Source organism: Pelophylax lessonae (assembly GCF_965119305.1).
Source record: "Pelophylax lessonae genome assembly, chromosome: 10".
Lineage (NCBI taxonomy): Eukaryota > Metazoa > Chordata > Amphibia > Anura > Ranidae > Pelophylax > Pelophylax lessonae.
This window is the reverse complement of record NC_138777.1, coordinates 83,486,190-83,505,450: the sequence shown is the minus strand read 5'-3', so window position 1 is coordinate 83,505,450 and position 19,261 is coordinate 83,486,190. Positions and strand designations below refer to the sequence as shown.

The 19,261-nt window shown below is 41.7% G+C and overlaps 1 protein-coding gene across 1 annotated transcript in view; it reads right to left on the bottom strand.

The window, feature by feature from the left end:
- Window positions 1-19,261, bottom strand: part of LOC309565959 (mucin-5B-like) — a gene marked incomplete at both ends in the record, with an annotated part of 112,500 nt that overhangs the window by 13,795 nt on the left and 79,444 nt on the right. The window lies entirely within an intron of this gene.

The following is a 19,261-nucleotide window of genomic DNA, read 5'->3' as shown; positions in this document are numbered from 1 at the left end:
TTTATTGGACTATAATTTTGCTAAAAAAAAAATAAAAAAAAAAAAAAATGCTAAAAAACACTGAAAAACACATTCTACAGCTAACGCTACTGCCTTTTTTATGATGTCCACTGTGCATGAGGCCTAATAGGTATATGTTGTTATATCCAAGGCTGCTGTTTGAAATCATGGGACCATGTACAGCTTTCCTGATGATCATGGTGGGTCCACGTGCCCTAAGAGGTTTCGCTGGGTTTAGAGCCACAAGTGTCACTGACCTTCCATGATGGGAGGTTTGTGCAAGCTGGTAAGGGAACACTTTACTTACAGTGGAGGGGATAGTTGAAGGATCACACACTATACACACAGATACTGTTAAATAACCTTTTCATCACATTTGGACTTTTCTCTTTATCACTGGTGTTTGATTTAAAATTAATATTTTTAGCACAACTCTGTATATGAATTTATAAACACAGTAGCCTAGGTAGATCTGTGTATGAAAGGACAGCTCTAGAAATACAAAGGAGTGAATAGCTCCATATTCCTAAAGTTTGGAGCAGTCAGCATCCTAGCATCTCCTCAATGATGGAGGTGGATCATTAGAAGAGAAATACACCTTTCAATAATTGTGTGAGGAGGTCAGGAGGCATCTGGCCTTAGGTAAGAGAGACATCCACCCCCTTAAAGTGATATTAAAATAAAAAGGTTTTTTTATTTACCTGCTCTGTGGTCCCTTACCTCTTCTTTGGCAGTCCCCCGCTGGCGTAGTTGGCCTTTCCCTGCCTCATTAGCAAGTCAGGCCCTAAGGGGGCACCTGTCATCGCACATTCCAAAGCCTTCCTCTTCACAAGAGTTTTACTGACAGCAACAGGAGCCTATGGCTCCCACTGCTCCCAGAGTCCCCTGAGAGACCAGGAAGTGATATGCGGTTCTGCAGCTGGGACAACTCTGGATTGGTGAGAGAAACCAGCTAAGTGCTTGGGGCCAGGGGCAACAGGTTAGAACAAGCTACATAGTTACATAGTTAGTCAGGTTGAAAAAAGACACAAGTCCATCTGGCTCAACCAATAATAATAATTAATAAAAAAACAGTAAAGAAAATCCAACCATACAATCCCATATACACAATCATATACCTGCAGTTGATCCAGAGGAAGGCGAAAAAACCCCAGCAAAGCATGATCCAATTTACTACAGCAGGGGAAAAAAATTCTTCCTGATCCCCTGAGAGGCAATCAGATATTCCCTGGATCAACTTTACCTATAAATATTAGTACCCATTTATATTATGTACACCCAGGAAAGAATCCAGGCCTTTTTAAAGCAATCTAGTGAGCTAGCCAGAACCACCTCTAAAGGGAGTCTATTCCACATTTTCACAGCTCTTACGGTGAAGAAACCTTTCCGTATTTGGAGACTAAATCTGTTTTCCTCTAAACATAAGGAGTGCCCCCTGTGTAGGAGGTCCTCTGTGTTGACCTTAAAATGAATAACTCAACATCAAGTTCACTATATGGACCCCTTATGTAGTTATACATGTTGATCATATCTCCCCTTAATCTCCTCTTCTCAAGAGAGAATAAATTCAGTTCCTCTAATCTTTTCTCATAGATGAGGTCCTCCATGCCTCTTATCAGTTTGGTTGCCCTTCTCTGGACTTTCTCCAGTTCCCCAATATCCTTTTTAAGAACTGGTGCCCAAAACTGAACTTCATATTCAAGACGAGGTCTTACTAATGATTTGTACAGGGGCAAAATTATATCTCTCTCTCTGGAGTCCATGCCTCTGTTAATACAAGAAAGGACTGCTTGCTTTGGAAACCGCCACTTGGCATTGCATGCTATTATTAGACTTAGGATCTACCAGAACACCCAGATCCTTCTCAGCTATGGATTCCCCCAGTTCTACTCCCCCTAATATGTATGATGCATGCAAATTCCTAGCCCTCAAGTGCATAACTTTACATTTGTCAACATTAAACCTCATTTGCCACATACTTGACCAATGAAACAGTGCATTGAGATCAGTTTGTAAGTTGGAGACATCCTGTAAGGAAGTTATTCCACTGCAAAGCTTGGTGTCATCTGCAAAGACTGAAATGGTACTTTTAATCCCACACCCTATATCATTTATAAAGATATTAAAATGTAAGAGTCCCAAAACTGAACCTTGCGGTACACCACTGATAACCTTAGACCATTCAGAGTAAGAATCATTAACCACTACACTACTCTGAATTCTATCTTTTAGACAATTTTCTATCCATTTACAAACTGATCTTTCCAGGCCTGCAGACTTTACCTTATGCATTAGCCGTGTGTGGGGAACTGTGTCAAATGCTTTTGCAAAATCCAAGTAGTGTGGTGCTTTTTGACCTTGTTGCAGTGAATGGGATAAGGTAAAAAAACATTTTGAGTTTAGAACCACTGTAAGCCCTTGTACACACTGGTGCGATTTATCATGTGGTTTGACAGTTCAGAATTGCATGACAAGTCTCAATCCATTGTTGACAATAGAAGCGTTTAAATTGCCGTAACTCATGTCGCAGCGATTTTTAAAACGGTTCCTGCACTACTTTTTTCTGATTTCATTGCAAATCACACCAGTGTAAACCAGGGCTGCTATATCCTAGGATATCTTATCATGTTTTGTTATACTGTAACAACATTAAGATCTGTGCATTTACTGTTCTCTTTCAATATTGTAAATATGTTGTAACTTTCAAATTGACTGGATAGTTTAGATGGGTTCTCATTTTACATAATTTTGGAAAATCGAAAGTTGATTGTACAGTCATATTGTAACATATATGCAAGCCACTGGTTAGGTTCTGTTGTCTCTTCTTTAGCACCTCTTAATTGCCCTGTGGCCTGCCTTGGAATAGGGGTTGCATCTTTTGAAACTATATGGTTATTTAAGTCTTTTGGATTTGGGTAAAGGAGGTAATTAGCATGCACTGAATTTGTCCATTTCCTTGGGCCTTGTAACTCCTGCTGGAAAATTTTGAATATTCTAGCAAAAACTGTTTTACCTGGATTATGGGAAAATGACTACAATATTTCAAAATAAGTGTACTGCTAGATTAATATGTAATCTATTATTAAATTATTATCTTGGCGACAAAGCCAGCAATAAAATTCCAAGAGACAATGAGAACCAAGAACAATTTCCTTACTACAGCAAAAGCAAATTAGCAGCTAGCTCAGTGTAATATTAAGCATCTGGAGTGGAACTGATGCTGGAGCTCTCCATTCCTCCTCCTCCTCTGTATGCCCCATAGCAAGCCACTTGCTATGGAGACACACGTCTGGCTTTGTGCCTCCATAAGACACACACAGTAAGGCTCAGCCCCACCCCCTACTTCCTCCTCACAGGATTTGATTGACAGCAGAAAGAGCCAATGACTCCCGCTACTGCCTCTGTGGCCTGTGCAGAGAGGAACAGAGACTAGTGCCACTGCAGACGGGCACAGCGCTATATCGAGATAGGACTATATAGGGAGGTGGGGGGGTCATTCAACTACTAGGATATTGCTTACCCTAATGCAGAGAATGCATTTAAAGCGGAGTTCCGGCCATGAAAATTTTTTTTTAAAAAAAATACCCCCGGGACAGTCAGGGCTAGTACATTCCACAATGGATAGCCTCTGTACTGTCCCAGGTCGCACTTACCTGCAAGAAGAAATACTTACCTTTAAAATTTATTCTCCAGCGTTGCCATCTCGGGTGTGGGCAGCTGAAGCCAGTGCGATCCTCTTCTGCATCCTCTTCCGCCCTCTTCGGCCCCACGATGCACTGCATCGGCCCCGCTCGTCACTTCCGGTGCGGCGCCGCATTCCTCCACAGCTTCTGGGCATGCCCAGAAGCTGTTTAGCAGGAAATGCTGCGCCGCACCGGAAGTGACGAGCGGGGCCGGTGCCGTCGCATTGAACGTCATCGCTCCCAGGAATCATTGCAAACCGGAAGTGACGGCACAGGCCGGTGCAGTGCATCGTGGGACCGAAGAGGGCGGAAGAGGATGTGGAAGAAAGGTGAGTATATTTTTCTACAATAACAAGGTAAGTAAAAAAAATCGTAACTATCCATTTCCTTTTCAGGTGACTAAAAGCAAGCGGATGGCCACAAAATCGATTATGTCAATTTTGTGGCTGGAACTCCGCTTTAAGTGGTTGTAAACCCTTACATATACCCAGTGAAGTGACCTGCCTCAGGTGATACTAGAGTTGCCATTTGTCTGGGATTTACCCAGACAGTCCAGGTTTTAAATCATGTGTCCAGTTTTCAGACTGCCTGAAACCTGGACACATTATTCAGATTGGATTGTGGTTCCCCAACATAGGCGTGCACACAGGTTGTGCGGAGTGTGCCTGGGAACACCCTAGTCACACCCCGTGTGGTGCAGATTCCCCCTGCTTCCCAGGCCACCCCTCATTTACAAAGCTATGGAGCAACTGCACTTGCAGAGTGCACAGTCTTTAGTAAATCAACCCTAGTGAGTGATCAGTACCGATCACTCACTCTGTTCATTCATAACTGAAGCCTCTCTACTGCCGCTGAGCGAGTGAATACACAGAAGTAAGTAGGAATCAGATGTTAGGAGTGCTCTGCAGACTTTTAAGGGGAATTCTGGGAACTTAAATGTAAGTGGGGGTTTTGATAAGCAAACACCCCCCTTACTTTCCCACCCACATAAGTTTTTCCCCTGTACACCAGAGTCCACAGGGTTGCCCCTTAAAAAAATGATTGTCTGTTGCTAAAGTGTTTGAGTTTGGCTTGAAATAAAAGTGGCAACCCTAGGTTATACACAGAGATTAACCAGTTGCCGACCACCCACCGCAGTTTTACTGCGGAAAAGGTTGCTCGGCTGCGTGAACCAACGTAACTATACGTTGGTCGTGCTCAGTGCTAGGGGACGCATGCGCGCACCCGCTGTCCCCACGATGTGCAGATTCAGTTCAGAACCAATCAGTCATCAGGTCCAGGCCAATGATTTTTGGCCTGGACCTGGTGATCGGTTCTGACCAATTGCAGAGCATCCTGAGCCTGTGTAATGTCAACACAGGCACAGAAAATGATGCAATCTTCTCTCCAGGAGCCCTTTTTGGTTCCAGCGTGAGAGAAGAGAGCATCAACTGTGAGTAAACAAGCACTACACTGACACCAGTGCACATATTTAACCCCCTGATAATCCCCCAGTTAACCCATTCACTACCTGTCACTATGTACAGTATACAGATAAATTACTGATCACCATATTAATGTCACTTGTGACTGCAGTTAGTGTGAGAGGCAGTTAGTGGTAGTTAGCAGCAGTCCCAGATAGGTTTAGGGTACCCGCCATACCTCTCCTAATAATTTTTTACCCCCTGATTACCCAAGTTAACTCCTTCATTGCCCTCTCACAGTGTCACTATTATAGTGCACAGATAATTTTTCTGATCACTGTATTAGTGTCACAGGTGACATCAGTTAGCGTTAACGTTAGTTAGCATCAATCCAGGACAGCGTCAGATTGCCCGCCGCATATTTAGTAATACATTTTAACCCTTTGATTGCTAGTGACACACACACTAAACACCTCCATTACTAGTAGTGTCTGAACGGATCAATATCTTTGATCAGACCAGAATTATACTAGCGCTCCCAATAGTGTAGTGTTCCCAAAATGCAGCGTTAGCAACATCAGCCCCGACACCTGCCAACCCCTGCATTTAGCTCCTCTGCCCATCCCCCAAGAAGTGCAGTATCAGCAGATTTCTGTCACTTCCAATACACAGCACACTAAACTGCAGCGCTAGCAGAGTCAGGCCTGATCTCTGCTAGCACTAGAAGTTAAATTTTTTGGTAGCGGTTCAAACAGTCCTTGACAACTAGGTGCTTTTTTATCTGTGAGTCACACTAGGTACCTATAAATTTATTGGCCAAAATGTCCAAACAGAGGTACACTAGTGAAGAGACCTACACGATGCTGAGCATGACAGATGAGAGCAATGGGGAAGCCTCACTGTCAGAATTAGGTTCAGTATTCGAACTAGTAGAGGGCAGCGGCACCCTGACAGATAGCTCTGATAATGGAGTAGTGGTCCCTGCTAAGGTCAGGTGTACCCGACCCCGTTTTTCTGTTGCTGAGGTGCAACAATCGCAGGGTTCTCATATGCAGCAGAGTGTCGGTACTAGTGTCGCTCAACCTCCTGGTTCAAGCACCAGCAGCCTAGTACATCCTGGTCATAGTCAAACCAGCACTGCAGTAACACTTGGTGATGTGACGAGTCCCAAAAGTGCAGTTCAAGCTGGTGCGGTGGCTAGCACAAGTAGTGTCCTGCAGCCACCAATAATTTGAAGACAGGCCCGCCAGCCCATAGTGTCCTCCCTGATGTGCTTGCAAATCCTGATTGGGAGTCCACCACTTCTGCAGCACCTATATTTCCCCCATTCACTGGCCAACCCAGAATTCAGGTGGAAACAGCCAATTTTACTCCCCTTGGTTTTTTTTTTTTGCTGTTTTTTTTTTTAACGGAAGATCTTTACAGATCTATTGTGGACCAAAGCAATGTATATGCCGATCAATTAATCGCCGCAAATCCAAATTTGACCCTTGACAGAGAATTTGCATGGAAATGTGTTTCTGAATTGAAAACACTTCTGGGCCTATCCCTCCTTATGGGCATTACTAAAAAGAGTGAGTTGCGGTCATATTGGGTCCACTGACCCAATTCAACATATGACCCTGTTTTCTGCTACCGTGGCCAAAACTAGATACGAGAAAATCTTGTGGTTCATCCACTTCAGTAACAATGAACTCTGTCCTCCTCGGGGTGACCCTGGATATGACCGGCCCCACAAAATTCGGCCCCTCGTAAATCACTTCAACCAAAAGTTTGCAGCCTTCTATATGCCTCAACAAGCTGTCTGCGTTGATGAGTCCCTGATTACATTTTCTGCCCGCCTTGCCTTTAAACGTTTTTTTCCCAGCAAGCATGCCAGATATGGGATCGAGATGTATAAGCTCAGTGACAGGGCAACAGGCTATACATGTAGTTTCCAGATTAACAAGGGAAAAGATAGCAACGTGGAGCCCCCCAACTGCCCAGACTACATGGGGAGAAGCGGCAAGATTTTTTGGGACTTGTTGTTACCCTTATTTTATACATGGACAATTTTTACATAAGCGTATCACTTTTTAGTCACCTTTTTGATTCTGTAATTGGCGCATTGGCACCATGTGACCTAATCGCCGGGGCTTCCCCCAACGGCTTATGGATTTCCAACTTAGAAGGGGGGAGAGAGCCTGCTTGAAGTGTAATAAATTATTGTATAGAAAAGGGCAGTGCCAATAAGCTAAATAATCAACCATAAAAGTTTATATAAAAAGTCCATATGAAGAGCAAGCAAGAGAATTCTTCACACACCAGTGAGTGACAATATGAATGAAAATGTGTCACCAAACACCACGTGAATATAGGTAATCTGCTTACCAAATAGTGTTGACTCTCATGTTATAGAGAAGTCAACACCAGCATAAATATACAGGAATAAAGAATAATCTAGAAAAGACCTCAAGGTATTCGTCTCGATCCATGGAAATGCAGTAATAAACACCAATGAACCTCTCAAGTCCCTAAGGATTCAAGATTACCTCAGAATACAAATGGACTACAATAGTGTAGTAGGTCTAAACAAGCTGGTACTAAAGTAGCGCACTTACAAATGTCACAAATAAAGGAAGCGTCTATACACATTGAGGAAAGGCCGTGGCAGTTAGCGTGCTTATGTCACATAGTTCCAACCTGCTTTACGCGTTTCATCTTTCATCGATGCCTTCTGAGGCATGGCGGCCGGACACAAGCACGCTCTACATAGCCGAAAACCGGAAATGACGCACCGTAATGCATTCCACAGATGCAGAAATGACCCCCGGAAATGGGTAAAGACATTTCTAAAATGGAAATGATACACCAAAATAAACAACATTTCATTTATTTTACAAATTCACGTCACCATCCAACCTTAAGTTAGGCAGCGAAGTGTAAAAACAGTGTTAGAATTGACATGATACTCTAAAAGAATTGACATGATACTCTAAAAGAATTTTTAAAATTACATAATTAAAATGACAGCAAATATAAACAAGCCCATAAGGAAAGAAAAATACTCTACACACTTGTAGTCACAAATTTAAAAAACATCAACTATTATTCAAAAGACAGTTCACATCCCATTCAATATTCATTCCCCATGGGGTATAGGATTTGAGGTAAAAAATCCAGCGGGTCTCTAACCTAGATTTTTCCTGCCGGACATGAATCCCCCTCCAATGTTGAAAGAATTTGTCAATACCCCAAATTAGAGTACCTTTGGGTTTTTTATTATGACAACGTGCCTGGTGCTTTGACACACTATGCCTTGGAAAACCTCTCCTAATGTTTCTTAAGTGTTCGTTGACCCTAATTTGTAAGGTTCTTATGTTGTGGCCCACATATTGTTGGCCACATGGGGCACTGAATAGTATAAACCACATTGGTGGAAGTACAGGTAATGAACGATTTAGTATCATATTGTTTAGATGTAGCTGTAGATTGAAAATTGCATATACGTCTGCCGGTACTCTAATTTGGGGTATTGACAAATTCATTCTGCATTGGAGGAGGAGTCATGTCCGGCAGGAAATATCAAGGTTAGAGACCCGCTGGATTTAAGACCTAAAATCCTTGAATAGGATGTGAAGTGTTTTTTGAATAATAGTTGATGTTTTCACATTTCTTTTTTTTTTTTTTTTTTTTTCCTTGTTCAAACATTTTTATTGAAAAACAGAAATAGGTACAATGCAACATGTACAATCAAAGTAGGAGAGGTTACTTGATGTTTTTACATTTCTGACTACAAGTGTGTAGGGTATGTTTCTTTCCTTTTGGGCTTGTTTATATTTGCTGTCATTTTACTTATGTAATGTTAAAAATTATTTTAGAGTATCATGTAATTTTTGGTGTTTCCACTTGATGGCACTAACACTGTTTTTAAACTTCGCTGCTTGACTTTAGTTTGGATGGTGACGTGAATTTGTAATATAAATGAAATGTTGTTTGTTTTGTTTTATTATAATTTATTGTATGCATTGTGTGAGCATTTCAGGTGTTTTTTATAAATTATTGTAGCTATTAACTGCTATTTGGATGTGTTGCATTTTTGGTGTATCATTTCCATTTTAGAAATGTCTTTAGCCATTTCTGGGTGTTGTTTCTGCATCAGTGGAATGTGTTACGGAGATGCTGCACTTCCTGGTGCGTCATCTCTGGTTTTTGGCTATTTAGAGCGTGCTTGCGTCTGGCCTCCGAAGATGTCATCGGATGACGAAACGCATAAGCGGGTCGGAACGTTGTGACGTAAGCACGCTAACTGCTTTCCTCAATGTGTATACACACTTCTTTTATTTGTGACTTTTGTAAGTGCACTACTTTAGTAAAATACCAGCTTGTTTAGACCTACTACACTAGTGTAGTCCATTTGTATGCTGAGGTAATCTTGGATCCTTAGACTTAACCATTAGACTTAATATTGCATTTCCATAGATCGAGATGGATACCGAGATAGGCTGAACGAAAAAAAAAAGAACATTGCATGTATGCCCATGATTAGAAGTAGGTGGATGCTGGGTGGTCAAATGTTGGGCATACCACACACTTTCTGGCAGAGATTTCACAATCCACATAGATCAATGTGAATGGAGAAATCAATTTGGTTCTCTTTTTCATTCAGCCCACAGGCTGCATGAAAAAAAAAAAGAACCTTACAATATATGCCCAACAAGGACCAGCAACGTACTGGTACATTGCTGGACTTTGAGTGGTCATATCAGGATGATGCCTGGAGATGTAGGCATCATCTTGGTATCATTTTTTACAGCTGGCAGTCGGCTTTTATGTAAAAGCTAGACTGCTTTCTCATTCTCTCCTGTCCCACCGAAGACTGCAGCCGGTGGTTCCATAAGCTGACCATAGAGCTGATTGGAGACCAGAATGGCTATGAGCATTTCATGATTTTTGGTTTCGCCTGATATCAACAGCACCATTGGGAAAGCTGGAAAGGTTCTCGTCACATCCATCTTGGTTTGGTCAGATGCTTTAAGGGCAGAGGAGGGATCTAGAGTCTAATAGACCTCAATTCTTTTTAAAAAGAGTACCCGTCACTACTTATTGCTATTATAGGGGATATTTAAAACCGTGTCAAAATAAAATAAAAAAGCAAAATAAATAATAATAAAAAAAACTTGAAGCACCCCTGTCCCCCCGTGTTTGTGTGCAAAGGCGAACGCAAGCTTTGGTCTGGTGTCATATGATAAACAGCAATTGCACCATGCATGTGAGGTATCGCCATGAACATCAGATCGAGGGCAATAATTCTTGCAGTAGACCTCCTCTGTAAATCTAAATTGATAACCTGTAAATGCTTTTAAAGGCTTTTAAAAATGTTTGTTGTTGCCGCTGTACAGGCGTGCGCATATTTAAAAGCATGTCGTGTTTGGTATATGTCTACTCGGAAATAAATTTAAAGAAAAATTGCATTTGGAAAATGTGAAAATACTGTGTGACAAAAAAAATTGCAACACCCACAATTTTGTTCTGTTGGGTTTCTGCATTTAAAAAATTATATATATAATGTTTTGGGGTTCAAAATAATTTTCTAGTATAAAAAAAAATAAAAACATTTTTCATGTAAACAAAAAGTGTCAGAAAAGGCTTGGTCTTCAAGTGATTAGAAGAGTGGGTGATGTTACATAGTTACATAGTTACATAGTAGGTGAGGTTGAATAAAGACAATAGTCCATCCAGTTCAACCTGTGTAGGTGTGTGTGACTGTAATCATCTAACATAGCCCTCAATCTCCTGATCCTTGAGATGTAAGTCTAAGAGTCTTTTGAAAGTCACCATACTACCCGCAGAAACCACCTCTTGTGGTAGACAATTCCACAATCTTGTAGCCCTAACAGTAAAGAACCCCCCACGTTGCCTGAGGTTAAAACGCTTCTCCTCTAATCGCATTGTATGTCCTCGAGTCCTCATGCAATTCCTTCGAATGAACAGCTTTTCTTCTAAGCTGAGATCCCCATTAAGATATTTATAAATTGCTATCATGTCCCCTCTCAGACGTCTTTTCTCCAGGGAAAATAAATCGAGCGATTGCAGCCGCTCTTCATAGGTAAGGTCCTCCAACCCCCTAATCAGTTTAGTTGCCCTTCTCTGGACTTTCTCCAGCTCCAACACATCCCTCCTGAGGACTGGCGACCAGAACTGGACAGAATACTCCAGATGCGGTCGGACCAGAGTTTTATAAAGTGGAAGGATTATAGTCTTATCTCTGGAATACATCCCTTTCTTTATGCATGCTAATATTCTGTTGGCTTTGGAAGCTGCCGCTTGGCATTGCATGCTGTTGCCTAATCTATCATCAACTAAGACTCCCAGATCCTTCTCCATTTTTGATTCCCCCAAGGGTTCCCCTCCTAACGTGTATTGTGTTTTTATGTTTTTGGTCCCCAAGTGCAAAACCTTACACTTCTCCACATTAAACCTCATTTGCCATGTCGTTGCCCACTCCGTAATTTTGTCCAGGTCATTCTGTAGGATATCTGCTTCATGCTGTGCAGTTATTGCCCTGGCCAATTTTGTGTCATCTGCAAAAACTGATAACGAACTACTGATCCCGTCCTCAATGCTGTTTATGAATAAATTGAACAAGGTTGGTCCCAGGACTGAGCCCTGGGGCACCCCGCTTACTACCTCAGACCAGTCTGAGTATGCGCTGTTTATTACTACCCTTTGGACACGGCCTTTTAGCCAATTCCGTATCCAAGAGCAAACCCTGCTGTCGATACCTGCAGACCTTATTTTATAAATTAAGCGCTTGTGGGGAACTGTATCAAACGCCTTAGCGAAATCCAAGTACACCACATCCACTGGTCTCCCCCTATCTAGCTCACAGCTCACTTCCTCGTAGAATGCTAAGAGATTGGTTTGACAAGATCGCCCATTTGTAAACCCGTGCTGGTTACTACTGATGATGTTGTTGTCTTTAGCATACTCTACGATATAGTCCCTTATCATCCCCTCCAAAAGTTTACATATTATTGATGTCAGACTGACAGGCCTATAATTTCCCGGGATATGTCTCTGGCCCTTTTTGAATATCGGAATCACGTTAGCCTTCCTCCAATCCCCTGGTACATCTCCTGTCCTACTACTGTCAGCAAAGATCAGGAACAGTGGTCTAGATATAACCATACTGAGTTCCTTGAGCACTCTCGGATGTACGCCATCCGGGCCTGGTGATTTGTTTGTGTTAAGTTTATCCAGTCTTTCCCTGATTTCCCCCTCTGTTAGCCATAGTGGCAAGTCCTGTGTATTACTACTAACTATACAGTCATGGTCAGTGTACCCTTCCTTTTCCTGCGTAAAGACTGACGAGAAAAAAGAATTCAGCACGGTTGCTTTTTCAGTGTCCTCTGTAACCATCCTCCCATCATCGCTAATTATGTGTGCAATATGCTCTGCCCTAGTTTTTTTGCTGTTGATATATTTAAAGAATTTCTTTGGGTTTTTTTTACTATCCTCCGCTATTTGTCTCTCAAAGTTGATTTTAGCCATCTTGATTTCGTGTTTACACTTCTTATTTTCCTCCTTGTATTGCTGGAAGGCCGATACGGTGCCCTCTGATTTATATTTCTTGAAGGCCAATTTTTTTCCCCTAATAAGTTTTTTAACGCTACGGTTTAGCCAGCCAGGTTTGGCTTTGTCTCTTCTAAATTTATTCCCCATAGGAATGCACTGCAAGATGCCTTTGCTTAATATTGTTCTAAAGCATTCCCATTTTTCCTCTGTGGTCAGTGATCCCAGGGTTTGGTCCCAGTTTACCCTTTCCATCAATGAGTACAATTTTGGAAAGTCTGCCCTTCTGAAGTTTAGGGTTCTTATGTTCCCCACTTGCCTTTTTATATTGTTATTTATACTAAATGTGATCATCCTGTGATCGCTAGAGCCCAGGTTGTCCTGGACTCCTACCTCCGAGATTATGTCTGGGTCATTAGTGATCAATAGATCCAGGATAGCATTCTCTCTAGTAGGGGAATCCACCAACTGCGACATGTAGTTATCCTGTAAGGTTTCCGTGAATAGCCGGGCCTTATGCGAGTGTGCAGTCCCCTCTTCCCAGTCAATGTCGGGATAATTGAAGTCCCCCAATATGATGACTGATCCTAGTTTTGCCACTTTACCTATTAGTGCTAAAAATTCCAGCTCTACCTCCTCCCCTTGGTTAGGTGGCCTATAGCAAACCCCCACAACTACTTTTCCCTTATCTTCCTACCTATCGAGTTCAACCCACACAGATTCTAAATCCATGCTCATCCCATCCGTAATGTCACTCCTTTCTAGCACCTTTATATTGTTCTTGACATAGAGACATACCCCTCCCCCTCTTTTACCAACCCTGTCCTTCCGGTACACCGAATACCCTTGGATATTGGCCAGCCAGTCATGTGAGGGGTCGAACCAAGTCTCCGTTATTCCCACAAGGTCTATGTCCTCCTCATGTACTAACATGTGTGGCATAAGCTTCTAATATTGGACATAAAATGCCAGGACAGTTCAAACACCCCCCCCCCCCCCCCCCCAAAATGACTCATTTTTGGAAAGTAGACACCCCAAGCAATTTGCTGAGAGGCAAGTTGAGTCCATGGAATATTTTCTATTTTGCCACATGTTTCGGGAATATTAAAACTTATTTTATTTTATTTTTTTATACACAAAGTTGTAACTAAATGATATATTGCTCACATTTGTCATGGGTATATGTGGAATGACACCCAAAAATACATTCTGCTGCTTCTCCTGAGTACAGGGATACCACATGAGTGAGACTTTTATGGAGCCTAGCTGTGTACAGAACCCCAAAAATCAATCAACACAGATCTTAAGATCTTTTCAAAACTACTAGCTAAACGTCTCCAAGGTGTACTACCCTCCTTGATCCGAAAAGATCAGATGGGTTTCATTCCAGGACGACAAACCTCCGACGCCACTAGGCAAATTATTAACGTATTGCACGTAGCTGAGAAAAGTTGAACGCCTTCTCTGCTCCTAGCTTTGGATGCAGAGAAGGCGTTCGATAGAGTGAACTGGGACTATATGTCAGCAACGCTGTCCAAGTTTGGTATTAGAGGTAATATGTTTTCTGCCATTTTGGCTCTATATTCCCAACCCACCACCAGGGGTTTCACCTCTGGCACACTCTCTAAAGTCTTTACAATCTCAAATGGTACACGTCAGGGGTGTCCCCTCTCTCCTACTATTTTTAATTTAACTATAGAACCCCTGGCTGAGGCACTCCGATCAACAAATGATGTTCATGGTTTCACTCTCGGTCACATGGAGCATAAAATTAATCTTTTGCAGATGACATCATCCTCATGTTAACAAAACTATAAATATCCCTCCCTGTAGCTCACCGCATCCTCACTAATTTCAGTAATGTATCATTTTATAAAGTCAACAACTCCAAATCAATGGTCTTAGATCTGGGAGTACACCCTGACATGAAGCAACACCTTGTTGATAAATGCCCTTTTCCTTGGACCACAGACAAGATTTCTTATTTAGGTATCTTTCTTACCTCCCCCACATCTTCAATCTCCTCCACTCCAACCTAGTACCCCTGAAACAAAAGATATCTGCAGATCTGAGCCGTATAGCTAATCTAGACCTGACATGGGGTGCCAGAATTTCTGCAATCAAAATTAATGTTCTGATCTCAAAAGGAGATCAAATATAGCGCTTGCTTAAAACTCTGATTTCTAAATAAATATATTAAAGCATCAGATAACCATAAAAAATCCTCTCATTAGTGTTATAAATCAGTGCAAGGTGTGCAAAACGGTGCAAATTAATACGGCATCAATGTATAAATACAAATTCATACAATATGTAAAGGGTAAAACATATAATATAACGGAAAGCCTCTCTATAAAAATATATAAATATGACTGCTGTGATACCAATTAATAATTATTAATATGTGTAATCAAACAATTAAATTAAATTATCCCAAGTGTAAAAGTAACTTCTATGTTTCAAAATTCCAAACAAACTTTATATTATTATTAAATATATGATCATAAAAAAGTCCATTGGGTGTAAAGTGACTAATGTGCTTCAAATAAATCCACAAATATTAAGGTGACTCCTGTGCTCCAAAATGGTAAAAGTGATATTGTCCTTGGTGGCAGATGTATCCTCAATTTCAAAATGTAAATAATTTATCCATCAGGCAAAATCCCTTTATAAATGAGTGAATTAAATCACTTACCAGAAAGAATGGGTTCTGTATGTCGTATGGCACCAGAACCTTTCAAGCTTGTAAAGCCCTCTAGGCTTGATGGATGTTGCCCCTCTGAGTGATCCTCCGGGGTTCTGGGATGCCTGGGATACCTCTCTGCTTCTGGAATGCTCACTTCCAAGCCGTGTATAGGGGAAAAGAAAAAGGCTCCAAATGGTGTAATATAGTTTTAAGAGTCTTTATTTCTCCAAATAATAAATGAGAATAAAATAGCAGCATCACTGGTGGTCTAGCGGTGCGGGTTGCTCGGTCCTCCTCGCGGAATACACGCTGAAAACAACCCACTTCCGGCTTGGGCTCCACCTGCCGTGAGGCAATGACGCTGTGCGGTCCAAGCTGACACGTTTCGTCACTTCCGGTGACGTCCTCAGAGCTTGTATAGCACAGCGGTGACCGGACTTAAATACAGGAAGCTCCGCCCCACACTACCGCCCTCACTTAGATGGCCGGAAGTGGCCGGAATTTCGAGTATGTCCCCATGCTATTAATTTAAGCTAGTTCTCTTTGTGTTATATGTCTAATTTATTGCAGTAACTGCAACTGGGGTAGACCAGCAACCCGCACATCGCTTATATGGTTATTACATTCATTAAAAACATTCATTCGAATACGAATGTAATAACCATATAAGCGATGTGTGGGTTGCTGGTCTACCCCAGTTGCAGTTACTGCAATAAATTAGACATATAACACAAAGAGAACTAGCTTAAATTAATAGTATGGGGACATACTCGAAATTCCGGCCACTTCCGGCCATCTAAGTGAGGGCGGTAGTGTGGGGCGGAGCTTCCTGTATTTAAGTCCGGTCACCACTGTGCTATCCAAGCTCGGAGGACGTCACCGGAAGTGACGAAACGCGTCAGCTTGGACCGCACAGCGTCATTGCGTCACAGCAGGTGGAGTGCAAGCCGGAAGTGGGTTGTTTTCAGCGTGTATTCCGCGAGGAGGACCGAGCAACCCGCACCGCTAGACCACCAGTGATGCTGCTATTTTAATCTCATTTATTATTTGGAGAAATAAAGACTCTGAAAACTATATTACACCATTTTTTCTTTTCCCCTATACACGGCTTGGAAGTGAGCATTCCAGAAGCAGAGAGGTATCCCAGGCATCCCAGAACCCCGGAGGATCACTCAGAAGGGAAACATCCATTAAGCCCAGAGGGCTTTACAAGCTTGAAAGGTTCTGGTGCCATACGGCATACAGAACCCACTCTTTCTGGTAAGTGATTTAATTCACTCATTTATAAAGGGATTTTGCCTGATGGATAAATTATTTACATTTTGAAATTGAGGATACATCTGCCACCAAGGACAATATCACTTTTACCATTTTGGAGCACAGGAGTCACCTTAATATTTGTGGATTTATTTGAAGCACATTAGTCACTTTACACCCAATGGACTTTTTTTATGATCATATATTTAATAATAATATAAAGTTTGTTTGGAATTTTGAAACATAGAAGTTACTTTTACACTTGGGATAATTTAATTTAATTGTTTGATTACACATATTAATAATTATTAATTGGTATCACAGCAGTCATATTTATATATTTTTATAGAGAGGCTTTTCGTTATATTATATGTTTTACCCTTTACATATTGTATGAATTTGTATTTATACATTGATGTCATATTAATTTGCACCGTTTTGCAAACCTTGTACTGATTTATAACACTAATGAGAGGATTTTTTATGGTTATCTGATGCTTTAATATATTTATTTAGAAATCAGAGTTTTAAGCAAGCGCTATATTTGATCTCCTTTTGAGATCATTTACATTCTAATTACTTCCCTTATATATAGCGGCTGCTATTTTAATTCATTTCATTCAATTTTAAAAACTAGAGTCTATTTTATACCTAATATTTTAAAAATCCCTTGGCGCGTGGAATATACTTTGTATATAACTTTTTAGTTTAAAATTAATGTTCTGCCTCAAATTCTATATTTATTCTGAGCCCTCCCTGTCCCTTTCACTAAATCACAATTGACGGCCCTCTCTGGTATATTAACAAAATTCCTATGGCTAGGGATAATAACCCGCATAGGCTACGATATTCTTACTAAACACACAGTTTTGGGTGGAGCACGATTACCAGACCTCTCAGCCTATTATTGGTATACCCGCCTAGATCAACTCAAACACTGGTTCCCACATACTGACTCCCCACTTTGGTCATCAAAAGAAGAACAATTAGTGCCCACCAAAGACCTCCAACTTATGTTGATGGGTGATCTATGGATCCCCTGGAACTTCGTGAAACTGCCCGTCACAGTGAAAGCCTGCCTGCAAGCATGGAGAACAGTGGCCAAGATTCAACCCTTGGTTAATCTTCTTCAAGACCACCCACTCCCAATAACTATCCTTAAAACTAAAATCCGCAGCCTAGACACTACTCATTTGGACACCTCTGGCCTCTCTAACCTTTCACAATTTTACGCTCGGGGTAAACTCAAGAAAAGGGAGGATTTGATTTGTGAGTTCAACCTACCAACCAATCTCTCATTCACCATCTCTAAGATCCTCCTTTTTCTTGCAAACCACCCTACTTCCAACTAACTCATTAACCACTTTACCACTAGAGCATTTTGCTGTCTTACGTCTGGGCCACTTTTTGCGATTCGGCGCTGTGCAACTTTAACTGACAATTGCGCGGTCGTGTGACACCGTACCCAAACTAAATTTACGTCCTTTTTTTCCCACAAACAGAGCTTTCTTTTGGTGGTGTTTTATCACCTGTGCGATTTTTACTTTTTGCGCTATAAACAAAAAAAGAGCGTTTATTTTGAAAAAATAACATTTTTTAATTTTTTTTTTATATGAAATTCCCCCCAAAAAAGATGTAAAAACCATTTTTTTTAAAAATTTTTGGCCAATTTGTTTTCTGCTACCTATGTTTGGTAAAAAAAAATCGCAATAAGCGTATTTTGATTGGTTTGCGCAAAAGTTATTGCGTTTACTAACTAAGGGAAAGATTTCTGTCATTTTTGGTGTTTTTTTTTTTTTAACGAGTAATGGCGGCGATCTGCGATTTTTTTTGCGGGACTGCGACATTGCGGCGGACAGATCGGTCCCTTGACTGACATTTTTGACACTTTTGGGGGTACCAGTGACATTACTGCAGTAATCAGTGCTATATATATGCACTGTTACTGTAAAAATGACACTGGCAGGGAAGGGGTTAATTTTGTTGGAGAGGGAGGGGTTAATGTATGCCTGGTGCTTACTAACGTGTGGGGGGGGGAGGTGACTGAGGGAGCCAGGGACAGATCGGATGTTCAGCTGTGCTGAACACTCCGATCTGTCACTCCCTGTCACTTAGGAGATCCGCCCGCTCTGTTTACACAGGCGGGCGGATCTCCAAACTGGATTCCCCGACGATCGGGGCAGAGCAGCGGCGATCGCCGCCACTCCTCCCCTGGCCCGCCTCCCGCTGTGAATGAAAACAGTGGGAGCGCGCCTCCGGCGGCGCGCGAGCGCCGCCTACAGGGGGAGGAGTCTAGTCGCTAGACGATAATGAGCCACTGTGCCGCAGTAGCAGCACAGTGGCTAGTGGTAAAGAGGTTAACATTAAGACATGGGACATCCTCATATCAGACTCACCAATAGGTAAGGGGATATCCCTCTTCCACACTGTCCTGACCTCAGAATTACCTACCCAAAAATCTGTACACATGTTAAAATGGGAAAAAGGAATTTAACCACACATTCACCATACATCAATGGCAGACGGCAATCCGTTCAATATATAGATACTCCCGTTGTACCAACCATTGGGAAATGATGATTACGATTATTAATAGATGGCATTACACACCCTACAGGCTGGCTAAAATGATACCCCCTATTTCACCATTGTGCTGGCGTGAATGTGGCAAGATGGGT